Raw genomic sequence first — 15,040 nt, 5'->3', positions numbered from 1 at the left:
TCAATAATCTCCCACTATGTGATCTGCACCTTACCAACTGCCTTAATGCTTTACACTGAAGCTGGGTTTGAATGGGCTACTTCCCCAGCAAGCTTCCTGGCCTTAACACACAAACAAGGATTTCTGCCCTCATATGCTCGGTTCACCTGCAAATAAAAATCTCCTTAAAAGGTTTAATCTGGCAAAAGTCTTAGGGGGAGAAATTCGGTGGGGCCGCAAACAGGGCGCCAAGCTCGCCTGGGCACCGGAATTAGCGCAGCAATCGGAGCAGTTGCGACCGCCGGAAATTCAGCTTGAACGCCCCAAGAGGGACACGGGGCGAGGTTCGAGGCGCTCTGCGTCCCTCTTAGGGCGCTGAAACTGAATATCGCAGCGCCACATGCTGCGGCACGGCGCGCTGCGGTACTGCAGGCCTTCCTCCCATTCTTAAGGGGGAGGGGCTTGCACCAGCGCGATCGGAGATCACGAGTGCCGGCAAAAGAGCCTGGCACCGAGGAGAAGTGCCGGGCTCTCGGAAAACAGCCGGCACTGCCGCGGGGGGAGATCAGGAGGCCGGGGACGGAGGTGCTGGCAGGCGGCCGCCGAAAAAAACGGCCGCCCCGCACCTCCACCTTAATTTGCGCCACTGCCGCCACAGGAAGGCCCCGTGAACCGGGTGCGATTTGCGAACGGCGCTACAGAGGCAGGCGCTACCGAATATCGAGATCGGGGCGGTAGCGGTGCGCACACCGATGGCGTCATCGGTGACGGCGCAGCGCAACAGGCTAACATCGCCATTAGCGCCCCAGCTAAATATCGCGGGAGGCGTGGCCAGTGGCGCTAAAGCCACTGAGTGCCCTGTTTAGGCGCTAACTGGTGGCGCAGCCCACCGAATTTCTAGGCCTTAATGTTTAAATCAAAAAGATAATTCATCATTTCAGCTTTTACACTTTCTACTGCTGTAATAGCTACTGTTATATTCCAATATATTAACTATTCAAAGACTGGCAATGAAGTGGCAGATCCTCCAAACTTTTGCTGTAAATATAGAAATGACTGGTATGTTCATTCGTCATCTTCCCCACTCTTTTACAGAATAAATATTGGAACAGACATTGGAAATGCAGGTTATAAGTTTTCTTCTTCAGTGGTTCATTAACATAATAAAAGAGTAATTGTCCTGACAGCTCTTTTCTGAGAGGTGGGAGGATGGCAATTAAATAATGTCTTGGGGCGGGGGGAAAATTCGGTTGCTTTGCGTCTCCCATTAGCGCCCTAAGAGGCGCAAAGCAACTAGTGCCCGGGCGCGGCGCCACCAGCACCTCCCGCGAAATTCAGCGGGAGGTTAGCGGGGGCGGTACCCGTTAGCGCCTCGCGCCACCGCCGATGACGTCATCGCCGCGCACAGCGCCCCGCTCGTGCCCCGGCCGCGATCTTCGGTGGCGCCCCCTGACTTACCGCCAGATACTATGTCCAATGGGGTCAGGGGGGCCTACCTACGGCCGGGACGGCGCTAGTTACAGGGGAGGTGGCGGGCGGCCATTTTTGTTGCTGGCCGCCTGCCAGCACCTGCCCCCGTTGCCGTCCCCGGCCCCCGTGAAGACCCCCATGGGGTGCCGGCTGCTCTCCATGAGCCCAGCACTCCTCTTGAGTGCCGGGATTGTTTGCCGGCACTCCCGATCCCTGGTGGCCCAGCTGGGCGCCGGGATGCGCTGCACCAGGCCCCTCCCCTTTATGAAGGGAAGGCCTGCAGTACCGCAGCACATAGCGCCGCAATAAATAAATTACATAAATACATATATAAAAGTCTCATTCAGTAGTCAATTATTCTTCCAGCTGTCATACACATCTTGTTTTCTTAAAAATCATACAATCAATTAAAAGTTCAACTTTCTATCATAGTAAAGTGCAGCTCTATTGAAACCCTAGGCAGTTCCTCTTAAATGTACCTGTTACTGGTAGTGTGGTGCCCCAGTAAATTTGTGAGATACTCTGGTAACCAGGGTAGCCATATTGAAATTATTTATTGGACCAGAGTTAAATTATTTTTACTCCAGTTGATCATTAGGTATGTAGTTCATGAAAATTGATTTTATCTAGCCTATTTCAAAAACTCCAATCTTCTATACAAGTGTTTGACTTCAAGATTTGATAGCTTAAAGTAATTACAACGGTCACACTTTAAAAAGTGAGCACCCCATTTGGGAATATTTCGAATCAGTAACTTTACCATCAGTAAAATGCCATTTCCTTCAGGAAAACCTTCAGACGAAATGTAACCATCGTACAGTACTGCCAGTGGCCGTCAAAGTCAGTGTTGCCCATAATATTTATGCAGTAGGACCGTTCTAGATTAGCACTGGGGATATCTTCAATATCATTCAGTTTGTTGTCCATAAGTGTATCAAAGAGGTCACGCATGTACGATTCAGCAGATCAGGCAACCATGACAACATGAGAGGGAAATCGCGTTCTGTTATCAACTGCACCCATGTTACCATTGGGAACCTTGTGCCCAACACAACCCAGAAGAGATTTTTTAATCTCAATGTGGGGGAAACTTTCCGTTCTGGCGCATATCAGGCAAGTGGTGGGCGGCGATGATGTCAGTGGGAGGCCCAATCGATTTTAGAGGGCGGGCATCATTTAAATACAAGAAGTGAGCTGCTAGCGCTAATTGCGCCTCTTAAATGCAGCTTGCCATTTGGGAGGGCAGGAAATCTGGCAGAGCAACTGATTGTCATGGGCCTGTAGCTTTAAAGGGGAGAGGTGGAAGTGCCGGGAGTGGAATGGAGTAGTAGTTTCCAGTAGCATGGAATTTTTGGAGCTCCCACGGCAACAAGGAGATGAAATAATGGAATGCTTTATGGCTGAAAATACACAATAGCCTACAGAGAAAATGAGTGCAAGATCTGCTTCCAGCTTTCCCTGACTGCAGCCAAGGATCCCTTTAAATCCCACTGAAAATAGCTGCTTCCCGACCTGCACCAAACATGGTTTGTGGGTGGCTTGAGGAAGTACTGAAGGCTGAGACTAAAATGGCTTTGGGGGTCCTGACAATGTTAGTTGGCCCTATTTGCATATATTTAATAGAACCCCACTTGTTTCTGGCAGGAGCGCTGGCTTCCTAAATCAAGCTCTGCCTGAAAATCGGAATGGACTGTCTTCCAGTGCTAGGTTGGTGTTTCTTTTTCAATTTTCGTTCTGCTAGCACTCCCTTTACAGGAGTAAACAGGGAAGGGGCGAGATGAAAATCAGCCCAGTATGTGACCACCAACACTGAATCATGCAGGTCAGCATCTGCTCCCTCAGAAGGCCCCAAGATGTTTTCATTTAAAGGCAGTTAATTATTTAAAAAAGTAGAAGGATTGCTCCAGGGAGACCAAGGCTATCCTATGCAGCTACAGCTCCTGATACACATGTATTTGCCATGGACAGAAGCAAAGTATAAGTACAAAGTAGCTCAGAATTATCAACCTTACCATTGGTATTTTGAAACAGTGCTTCATATGTCTGGATTGATCGGGGTCAGCTATACAGGACAATCCCCAACCAGGTTTCCAAAATAATTCTCAAATGCTAAATGCTCCCTAATTTCAACCTGACAGGAGACCTCAGTTTGCAACGTGTTGTCTAGGATGACATCCTTTGCAGAGTAAGAAGGTGAAAAGACAAATAAAGCATTGGCAGTAGTCGCAGCAGCATAGCAGAGGAGACTGGTTTTTGAGGGATTAAATCTAGATACAACATTTCATAAGGGGAAACCACATTAGCCAAGAAACTGTGGCCACACCACCTTGTGCTATACTGTCATATTCAGTTACTCAAAAACCTTCTATTACCATATGCATTCTTGCTATATTGGGCTGGTTTTGCGGCCCCCTGCCCGGCAGAAACAGGGTGGTGGCGCTTCAGAAATGGTGAGGGATGACTTACTGCGCTGTTCCTGCTGACGGTGTGGCCGTCTCTATCTTCCCTGGCGCCTACCACTGGATGACCAGAATGCCCAACTGAGTCAGGTGGCAGGCCTTTAATATGCAGACTGGGAACATATGACACACATAGGACTCCGACTGCCATTTTAGGATAGTGCTGGGCGGAGTGCGTGCTGCACACACTCTGCCCAATAAAGGAGCTCAGCAGGCAATTTTTTTTTTGTGGGGCTGGGAGAAGCAGGAGTGCTCCACAAGAACAACCTAGGCTGCTGCCCCACCCCAAAGTATCTTCTTCTGGCTGGGACGCCTGGTATTGTGGTGGCCTGGAGCTGGCAGGCTTGCTCGGGGCGTTTGCTTTCTGTCTACAGTTTGCCAGCCCTATACTAATGAGGCCCGGCCCTGAAATTGGACCAGGCCTCCTGTTGGGACAATCAGGCAGCTGACTGGGGTGCCCTACCGGCCAGCTACCCAAAAACCATCTAGGGGCAAAATCTACCCCATTGTAACTAATAAATAAATAAATACTCAGTACATTGTTCAAGTCCCGTGGAGTGCATTTATTAAGTTGGCACCATGCTATCTTTGGTGCTTGTGCTTTGTTTAAGCGGTTTGATATTTAACTTACTACTCCTTGTAAGTGTGAAAGAAGTGTGCTTGCTGGCTACCAGGTTTTCTTGACAACCTTCTTGGATTCTGTGACCCCAGACTTTTTAGGTTGTATAGTACAAGGGCTCTGAATGTGAGTTAGCCATTTCCAGAACTGTGGTGGTTGACAGGTGTCAAAGTGCTCTTTGCATCCTCCTCCCATGCCTGGCGTACAAGGCATCTCTAGGGAGGGGAATGGGTCAGAAACATAAATCATGTCTCTTCTCCCACTAACTACCTGTGCTTTACCTGGCCTCTTCACTCTAATGTCCAATTCTGCCACAATTTGGCAAATAATCATCCTTCTTTTCCTTCTCAAAGCAGTTCAAACCTGATTAATAGGATTAGTGTTTCTCCTTTTCCATTAGCTGGTCCACTGTGTGGGAAATACAGCCCACATTTTAGCCAACAGTTTGAAAACGGCAAAGATACATGTAAACCAGTAGGTTTCACTACTCTTTAAACAAAAAGTTTAGTAATCAGCCAGCCATTGAATATTGTACCAATAGCAATTTCTAGGCTTATGAGTAATGTTGCCTGCAGTAAAAGTATATGTGCTTCATGTGACCCCCCAACATCTCTGTAGCTCATAATTTCCATAGATTTTAGAGCAACATTGCAGAGGATTTATGATGCCCTTATTTATAGCAATAATAAGTATAGATCTGGATTCAAATGCTCTCAGGAAATCCTTCGGCACACACCAGCACTTTTAGATTCAGCTCTCATTTCTCAATGGGGGGCAGGGTTGGTATTTATTTAAAAAACAATTATTGTATGGTATCGACTTGGAAAAGAGAGACCAAATGAAAAGAGCTGGTATATTTTGAAGGATTTTCCCAAGCGCATTCGAAAGGGACAGGCACATTAATGACTCCAGAATTATATAAAATAAAAAACAGAAAATGCTGGAAATACTCAGCAGGTCAGGCAGGATCTGTGGAGAGAGAAACAGAGTTAACGTTTCAGGTCGATGACCCTTCTTCAGAACGTTCTGACGAAGGGTCATTGACCTGAAACATTAACTCTGTTTCTCTCTCTACAGACGCTGCCTGACCTGCGAGTAGTTCCAGCATTTTCTGTTTTTATTTCAGATTTCCATCATCCGCAGTATTTTGCTTTAGCATCAGAATTATATATATTATCTGCTTTTTATTCTACAGCATCTGAGATAACAGTAGCGTAAATAATGTTGGTTACTTCAAAATTAAAGCTAAGAACCAAGATAAAGAGTTGTTTCTCAGAAATAGAGTTGGGGAAGGTTGAGGACTGTGCTGTCTGCTGATTACATCCCCACGATAAGGGAAATGAAAAGAAACGCAAGCCACAAAGCATTACTTCCTTCTAAAGAATGCAATGTTTGTGGTCTATTTAACTTCTCTTTCAGAAGTAAGTGCAAAACCTTCAATGCCACTCCTACTGAGATGTTTGAAATCGATCTCAAAAACTGAAATATGTTAAAAGATTAAGAAAAGGAAAATACTTTTATAATCAACTTATAGTTACACTTTGCATTGATAAATGGTTTCAGCTTCACATCAGTACAAAATGTGTGCTGTAGCATCTTCAAGGTTGCTGGAACATAAGGATGTAGTCTCACATCAATTAAGCTCATAACAGTTGCAGTGTAACCACAACTGCCATGAAGTAAACTGTTAACAAAAAACTTTTAAACGTTCCTAGATAGGTGGTTGGACCAGATCAGAGTTTGAATGCTGGTTAGCACAGCTCTGTATATCAGAAATTTGTTTTCCTTAACTAAAGAGGGACATGGAGCTGGCAGTATAATTTAAGTTTGCTGACTGCACATCACTGTAATCAAGACTCAAACCAGTAAAATTGTACCCTAACAAAAACATAGAGACAAAAATGCCAAGAGAAATGAATTCGAGTAACAAGTACATTCAAGCGAAAACTTAACAGATTCATTACTGCATACTGCTTTGTTTTAAAGTCTCTGTAATGGAGACTTTCCAACTCAGCCTCATTTCATGGGCGTCACACAGATCTTGGCGTGGTTCTGCATCTCATTCCTCTTGCATTTCGTAATTGACCTCATTTGACGTTTCTCTCACTTCTGGGCAATGGTTCAGAAGATCCGATAAGCAGCTTTTCTGTGTTAGAAGCTGCCTGCACACCATTTGTTTTTAACTACAGACAAACGCTTTTGAATCTGAAAATCTCAGTTGCTCTGTTTAATAATTTTTTAGAAAAGCCTATTTACAGGATGATTTATACCACTGAATAACCTAACTCGTGTAACATGATGCTAATCTATTCTCTTTTCTCATCCCATCTAAAAAGTTGGAGAATTACATTCTTGAAGTGACCGTCATAACAATTCAATTACATGGGTGAAATTTGGTAAAGTGATCATCTGTCACAAATATTGTTTATATTTTTATTTATATTTATATAAGCTCTGAACAATGGGAGGAAAGTTTAATTTAATGGCAACTGTAATATTTGCCTAAAATATATCCTCTGTCATAGTTACAGTACACTTCTGGAGTTCTGCATGCAGTTTTGGTCTCCCTATTTCAAAAAGAATATTCAGTGATTCAGGGGGTACAGAGAAGGGCTACGTGGTTTGATCCCAGAAGGGAATGGCATATGAGAAAAGACTGACTACCCTGGGTCTTCTCACTGTTGAAAAGAGGACTGAGAGGGAATATGATAAAAGTGTTTAAAATTATGAAAGGTTTGGACAAATTGGATCCAAGTAAGCTTTTCTACTGTGTACACAATTTAAACACAAGGGGGGAGAAATTGAGTATAGCCCCGTTTGGGGCGCCAGCCTCGCCAGGGTGCTAAAAGTAGCGCCCCGGTAACATTCGCGCCCCCACACCGGAAATTGAGTGGTTGCGCCCCAAAGGGAAGCGCGGCGCTACTGGAGGCGCCCCACATCCCTCTTGGGGTGCTGCGAGTGAATATCGTGGCACAACGTGCCGCAGCGGGCTTAGCAGGCCAATTAAGGGAAAGCCGATTGCAGAGAATGTCAACATATGACGTTTCATCTGTCAAAAATTTTTGACAGATGAATTTTGACAGCTCTGTGAAGCTGTCAAACACTGACATTCTCTGTAGTTTGATGAGGTCTTGAGTTCAAGACCTCATCAAATTTCTTTCTTTTGCAGAAATTAGATGGTTGTTGCATTGGAGAATGCAACGGCCATCTGTCATCTCCAATGTGGAGGTCCGAGACTCTCCGCATACACACCGACTGAAGCCTGCAGGAAGAAACAAAGTTAAGTACTCTTTTACTAACACTTTGCACTTACCTCAGATACTCACCTTTCCACACTTGCACCCATCACTTACCTTCACAGCACACATTTGCACCCCCCGACCCCCGCAGACCCACTACTCGCCTCGCTGACCTGGAGGGTTTCGGAACCTTCGGGAAGCCTGCACTTGTGAGGGCAAAAAGGGGATAATCCTATTTTCTGCCTGTTAACTACCTGTGTTAACAGGCAGTTAATAGGCTTTAATCCCTTCCCGCCTCCAAGGAGACGGGACCCGGCGCGGGACGGCTACCTGCCTCCTGGCAAGATGGCATGGAGGCAGGTTGGGCACCCACCCCCAAATTCTGCCATTTCCCGGCAGTCCCACCTCCATACCCACTTCCCCAGGGCTGGCAAGATCGCGCCCTAAGTTTTTAACGGCGTATTGACTGCTGAACAACCATTCTGGCCCTGAAAAACTAATTTTATATTTGTGAAATGTCAAATGTTTCCATTAATATAATTAAGAATTAAATGGTTTTTAAAATAATATATATTTTTAAAGGTTGTTTATGATATTTCAGCTTCTACCTTAATCCTATGTGTATGTCCCAAACTTTATTTCGCTTTCTGTACAAGTTATAAAAAGTAAATTAGATCTGTGCATTTTACTTCCTGGTTTGCTGCCTGTGAGAATTCTTCAATGTGATTGGCTGCTCAGCAAGCTTGATGACATCACTGTTGTTGGACACTGGAAATTCGCTTGATGTGGCGCCAAATTTAAACAAAAGTCGGGAGAGGTGAAATTCACGCCAGAGAGATCACTAGATCTTTGTGAGTAGCTTTCTTCGAGGTCGGCGCTGACTGGAAATTCCAGGCCAATGAGTTCCAAGAAGTAACTAGACAGGTTGTTGCCAACAAATGGAATTCAGGGTTATTAGACATGCACCAAGGGAATACTGTGGATAAGTTGGCTAGATGGACTGAAGGTCTTATGTCTGAAACTGTTAAGAGTTAAAAATTCTTGGATGAGCAGCTGATTTAGTCTTCTGGGAAAAACAAGATATTTTATATATTAAATAGAAAAAGTTTAACTATGTTTTTGATGTAATCTGCAAATGCATGTTGCAACATATTTGAAAGAGACTGGCACAAATCTGAATTTACTGTCTTGAAGCACTGTTTTTTTCGAATGGCCTCCTCACCTGTCTGCATCAACAGCCCATACCTCATCACTCCAGGTGTGGTAACTGCAACTCAAGCCCAGACACAGGCACCAAACTACTGTGGCCAGTGGACAAGTCTGGCCATGTTGGTGTCAAATGAAGTCAGTCAGTTTAAAGCACCTTTATTCTTGTATAACCAATTAACCTCAGCTGCCTTTAGAGATGCCTTAATCTGCAGAGTTTTGTGTAAACCGTGATACGACTGTCAAATCCGTTATCAAATTTCTGAGAAAAGTAATGCTTGTCCACCATTTAACAAATGTATTTCAATTTCTGTACTCCCCAGGAAATCCTAATGCACATGTCAAAACAGGCCATGAGCCAATACAGCGATTTGTAGAGCAAAAGGTATGCTTGCATGAAAATAACTGACAAAACAATTGGTGTTGGTTATCAAACCGAGTGACATTTCAGAAATGCGCCATACTTGATACAAAAACTGCATATCCTGGTTGCACAATCAAGTACAGATGATGTAGATAAAACTAGAAAATGCTAAAACCCACAGCAGGTCAATCAGCAGGAGAAATATAAATTAACATTTTGAATGTGACCTCAAAGAGTTGGCTACGATCGCATCCAATGTTTCCTTTAAGCTGCGCGGCCGCACAGCGCTCTGGAGCTCTCATGCAGCCGGCTCACCGGCTTTTAAATGGGAAAAACCGTGTATGCGCGGTATTTTGACTGGGCCGCACAGCCCCTTAAAGTGGCCACGCACCGAAAAAAATAAATAAAGGGAATATTGGTCACATCTGAAAGTTGATTTTTTTTTTCTCCAGACACTGATGGACCTGCTGTGCATTTCCAGCATTGTCTGTTTATATTTCAGATTTACACGAGGGAATTTTAACCCCCAAAAATGAGTAGGTTTGGGTCGGGCGAGATGTGAAAATTTAAATGCAACCCGCCTACTTCCAGTTTTAACGGAGGTGGGCAACCAACCCACTTTCAGGAGGAGGGTTGGTCATTTAAATATTATAATGAGGCTGCGTGCCTCAGATTTAACCTATCTTCCAGGTTTAACCCAGCAGCTAAAAGGAGACGAGGACTGCTTCATGGAAGATTAAGTGCCTTTACAGCACTCCTTGTGGGCTAGAAGGAGCAAGAGTGCTTCCTCCCAGCCCACCAGGCTTACCTGCTTCCCCTCTCCCCCCCCCCCCACCACAAAAATCAGATTCACCCCTAGGATCGCATGCTGTGAAGTCAAAACATCCCCCCCTGCTCACAAAACCTGTCCCAGTCAAGATCGGGACCATAGCACTTGTTGCCAATGTCACTGTAGTTTAAAAAAGGAAGTTACTTCAACTGCTTCAAGTGCTATTGCTGTTGGAGTGGTAGCTCCCCTCCCACACTTCATCATGATATATATGCTTACTTCAAAGTTCACTTATATCTGTTCAGCATTACATCAGCCATGCTAGGCAATACCTTCCTCAAAAAATGTTTGGAGAAACTTTTCTCATTTGCTTGGAGGCAGGTGATGAAATGATTAAAAACATACTGTGAAACTCGACTTTTGTCACCATATTAAAAATGATGCACAGCTTTTTTTGCCCCTAAAAATGGTTGCCAAAAAATTTTCATAAAGGCTGTGATAAATAAAATAGAACAGAGTTGAAACTGAAAATGAAAATTAATAGCACCAGAAGCAGGGAGAGTAGTTACACACAAATCTATGAAAATTCCTGTCAATGCTCTGAATATAACAGATAATTTACAGTGTTGTGACAAGCCACTACAATGCTGATATTGCTTCACCTTGACTGTGACCAGCTGAAAGTTCAATCTGATCCCATGAGAAGAAAGAAAAGAAAGACTTGCATTTATATAGTGCCTTTCACGACCACCGGACGTCTCAAAGCGCTTTACAACCAATGAAGTACTATTTGAAGTGGAGTCACTGTTGTAATGTGGGAAACGCGGCAGCCAATTTGCACACAGCAAGGTCCCACAAACAGCAATGTGATAATGATCAGATAATCTGTTTTTGTTATGTTGGTTGAGGGATAAATATTGGCCAGGACACCGGGGATAACTCCACTGCTCTTCTTCGAAATAGTGCCGTGGAATCTTTTACGTCCACCTGAGAGCGCAGACGGGGCCTCAGTTTAACATCTCATCTGAAAGACAACACCTCCAACAGTGCAGCACTCCCTCAGCACTGCACTGGAGTGTCAGCCTAGCTTTATGTGCTCAAGTTTCTGGAGTGGGACTCAGGGGCGTATGTGCTACCAACTGAGCCACAGCGGAAGGGAAATTATGGTAATGTTTTTAGTATTTGGAGACCATTTTCTAGCCTCAAGAATGGTTAGGGAAGATAAAGAGCACTAACTAGGTCTCTATACTACAACACAAGAGATCTCAGGTCCCAGAACCAAATCTGGCTAACGAGGAGGCTGACTGCCTACCAATGAAAAGGCCAACCTCCAGTTTGTTTCCCTTTTATGTTTTGCTCAGGTAGTTTTGTGGGAAACTGTGATTAGACAACTGAAAAATTAACTTCTGATTATGTGCAGATCATCTTTAGAAACAAAGTAAGCAAGCTGTTGGCCCAGTTGTCTCGTGGTGAAGATGCCTTTTTCACAAAGTTGCAATCCTGGGATTTGTGTTTCTCATGGTTTGTTCATGCTGAACTTTGCCAGCATCCAAGTGTGGTGAGTTTTAGAAGTTGATGCAAAGGAGACAGACGAGCTGGATCATACCTTCAGCTGAATTTTCTTAAAAAAAAAGCACATGTACACTTCCTCCGTGTCTTCACAGGCCGTATAATGCTCTCCTACAAACAAAAGCAAGAAAGGGCCTGTAGGCCGGATTTCCCGCTGCCTTGGCAGCATTCCAGTGTTTCCACGCAGGGCTAAACAACACGGAGATTAGACAAATTTCACAAACTCTGACATTCTTTTAGTTCCGAGACTGAGATTAAACTTCTTGGGTTTCTGATACAGAGATTGCTGTCACCTACAGGCAACACGTTTTAAAACTAAATATAAACTGAAATGCCCCATTTGTCCTTCTCAAGCTGAAATCTGCCTGGAGAGTTGTTGCCAAGAAAGTGCCTGGAGAATGATTAAAGAAATCAAACAGTTCATTTCATGCCCCCTAATGCTCCCTTTACAATCAGATTGTAACTAATGGGAGAAGAGAGGGAATGTCATCTTCCTTTGGAAGGTGACAACGTCTAATCTCAGCTCCATTTGTGAAGGAAGCAAAATGTATCTGATAACAATAAAGAGGACAAATCCAACAGGAAATGAATGATTGTGCTGGAGAGGTCGGATGCATCATCTCTACCGTTACCCTGCACATATAACATACAGAACTCCGATTGTAGCGTTGTCTTCATCATGGAACAGAAGAGCTGCTTAGAGGGCAGGCCAAACTCTAGTCATTCTCTCCCTATCCCCAATCGTTATTCAGAGCTTTCAATTCTCCCATTTCCTGCGTTCTAATTTTGTTTGCTGCACCTGTACAAACATCAGTAGATAACAATGACCAGGTTAATAAAATCTGTGCTCTACGCCCGCACCAAACACCTTGGGGGGAATTTTAATCCCAAAGGATGAGTGGGTTGGGGGCGGGTGGGAAGGTAAAAATGTTTTAATTCTCAAACCCGACCCTAACCCGCCTCTAACCCGGGCACTTCCGTTTTTAACAGAGGCGGGTCAGGGGGCGTGTGTGAAATCCACTCTCGGGGGTGGGTCAGTCATTAAAATGTTTAGGGAGGCTGCGAGCTCCATTTTAACTGCTTATTTATTTTTAACTTATGGAGGCCAGAATTCCCGGGCCTCGGGAAACCTGGCAGGTAAAAGGAGGCGAGAAGGGCCGGATCCATGAGGTAAGTGCCTTTATTGCACTGCTTGTGGGCCAGGAGGAGCAGGAATGTTTCCTTCAGGCCTGACAAGCTTACCTCCACGCAATCGGCCGAATAATGGCCACTTGGGCATGGTATTGCAAGCAGTAAGGAGGGTAGGGGAAAAGTTGTCAGCAAAAGAAGGATCAGTTCCTCTACCGCAGATCAGGGATTACACCCATGACTTGGTATGTGTGGTTCCAGCTACACTGTTCAAATTTGCTGTATGTTCAGAGGAGCTGTCAACCACAATTTAAATGCAATTCTTTTAATAACACTTTGCTCCACCCTCACTAATTAAACCACTATGTGTTCACTCCATAGACAAGGCACATGTGGAGTCTGCTGCCCAGTTATACTGCATGTTTGGCATTGGTATGCAGAACTCTTTTGCAGTCTGGTATTGGTAGCATAACTGGTGTGCAGCAGAGTTCCTTTGAAACTTTACAATTATGCAAATGTCCAATGATGGAAGCGCTGCCTATCCCATCAGCCTATTACTATCATTAGACATTTCACTGGCATTCGGTGACTGACAAGCAGAGCTATTTGAATATATATGCACAGTGCTGTGCCTTGCCTTGCTCACAGTGAAGAATGTGAGCAGTATAACCCTTAATATACAAAATGCTGCTCTGCTTGGTGCAGTATAACTGCAGCATAATTCAGAAAACTTACTGCCTCTTTTTAGGAATGAGAGCCCTTCCTCCCAGAAATCCACATTCTTTCCCAGCGTTCAGATTTACTAATCTCAACCGGGGCTGCAGCCATGGAGCAACAACTGATCTCAGCACCAATGCACATGGGAAGGAATGGAAATAAAAGGGTTAAAAATCAGATTGAGCACGAAAATGGGCACAGAGATCGTGATGCATGATCAGCCCGTGCCCGTTGAAAGGAATGCAGACAGCACACGACCTTCGTGCTCCCTGCTAATTACCAAGATTGCAGCTTCAGCCCAGCACTGATTGCGCTGCCGAGTGGCTGAACACTCAACAAGGGGCCCAAGTTCGTGCGAGGCTAACTCCAATTAAAGCTAGTCTCCACTTTTTAAAGGTAGTCTGCACCTCTTAAAGGGAAGGTGCATTCTGCCTGCAGCAGCTGCTGGAACTAGTTGTGGAGGCAAGTGTGACTGAATAATGGCTCAACAAGCCAGAGAAAGGGCTCCAAGGTTCTCAGACACAGCAATAGAGCCCTTAATTCAGGGGGTGGAAAGGAGGAGACAGGTCCTTTATCCGCAGGCGGCCAGGAAGCCCTCCAGACACATCACACAAACACATTGCACAACACTCACTGACACACTTCCCTCTCTCTTGCAGGGCAAGGTGGCTCATAACTGCAGGCAGCAGCAACTAACCGGCTGGGGATGGACAAACCTGCATATCCTGAACTGGCTGGAGGAGACCGTGCTCGACATTATTGGAGGGGCCGTCACCGAGGCCATGGCGAGCGGCGAGGCTGAAATCATTGAAGATGACAGTATGCTCATACCTAATCCTCCTACTCACATCCCACTTACCCCTCATCCCGCAATCTCTTCTCATTTACAAGTTGTTGATTGTGTAAGCATGCACATCTTGCTTTCACCCCCATCCCACACCACAACTCTATCCTTGTGCCTTTCTCCTTTCAGATAAGAACTCCAACCTGGAAGAGCAAAAGCAAAGTGATGGAAAAGAAGAGACACTGTCACTCTGTCTGACACTTGCAGGCACCAGCTCAGATACTGGTTTGTGCGTACTTTAGAGGGTAGTATAGAGGGGGGATCTGCACATGATGAGTAACCGGGCTCTGTGGAGCATGATCCTGCTGTCCTCTCTCAGGATTACAGCATTCATACTCCCACCACTGCAATTCTGCCAGTGCCCTTGCCTGCAGCCAGGCCGGGGGAAAGAGTAGCGCAGGTGCCAGCTCCCCAGAGGGCGAGGTCGCACACAAGTTCTGCTGAAGAGGACGCAAATAAGGACTTCGATGGGGCAGCCTAGAGAAGAAAGCTGATGGGCATACACAGAGAAATGTTTGGTGCATTGGCAGGCTTGCCAGAGGGCCTGTTGTCACCATCAAGGAGCATAGAGGAGTACGGCACCAACTTTGCACAGGGCTTTGTGCAGAGCTTGGAGCCCATGATTTCCAGGATGGAAGGGATGGGCTACTCCATTAGAGCACTTGTGGACCCAAACA

General features: G+C 45.2%; 1 protein-coding gene across 6 annotated transcripts in view; it reads right to left on the bottom strand.

The window, feature by feature from the left end:
* The window catches only part of LOC147106210 (fatty acyl-CoA reductase 1), a 277,164-nt gene that overhangs the window by 77,996 nt on the left and 184,128 nt on the right, over positions 1-15,040 (bottom strand). The gene's annotated exons all lie outside the window — the stretch shown is intronic.

Source organism: Somniosus microcephalus, chromosome 16 (assembly GCF_052327205.1).
Source record: "Somniosus microcephalus isolate GS21.2 chromosome 16, FLI_Smic_1.0, whole genome shotgun sequence".
Taxonomy (NCBI): Eukaryota; Metazoa; Chordata; class Chondrichthyes; order Squaliformes; family Somniosidae; genus Somniosus; species Somniosus microcephalus.
The sequence above is the reverse complement of the archived record's forward strand: the minus strand, read 5'-3'. Positions and strand labels throughout refer to the sequence as shown.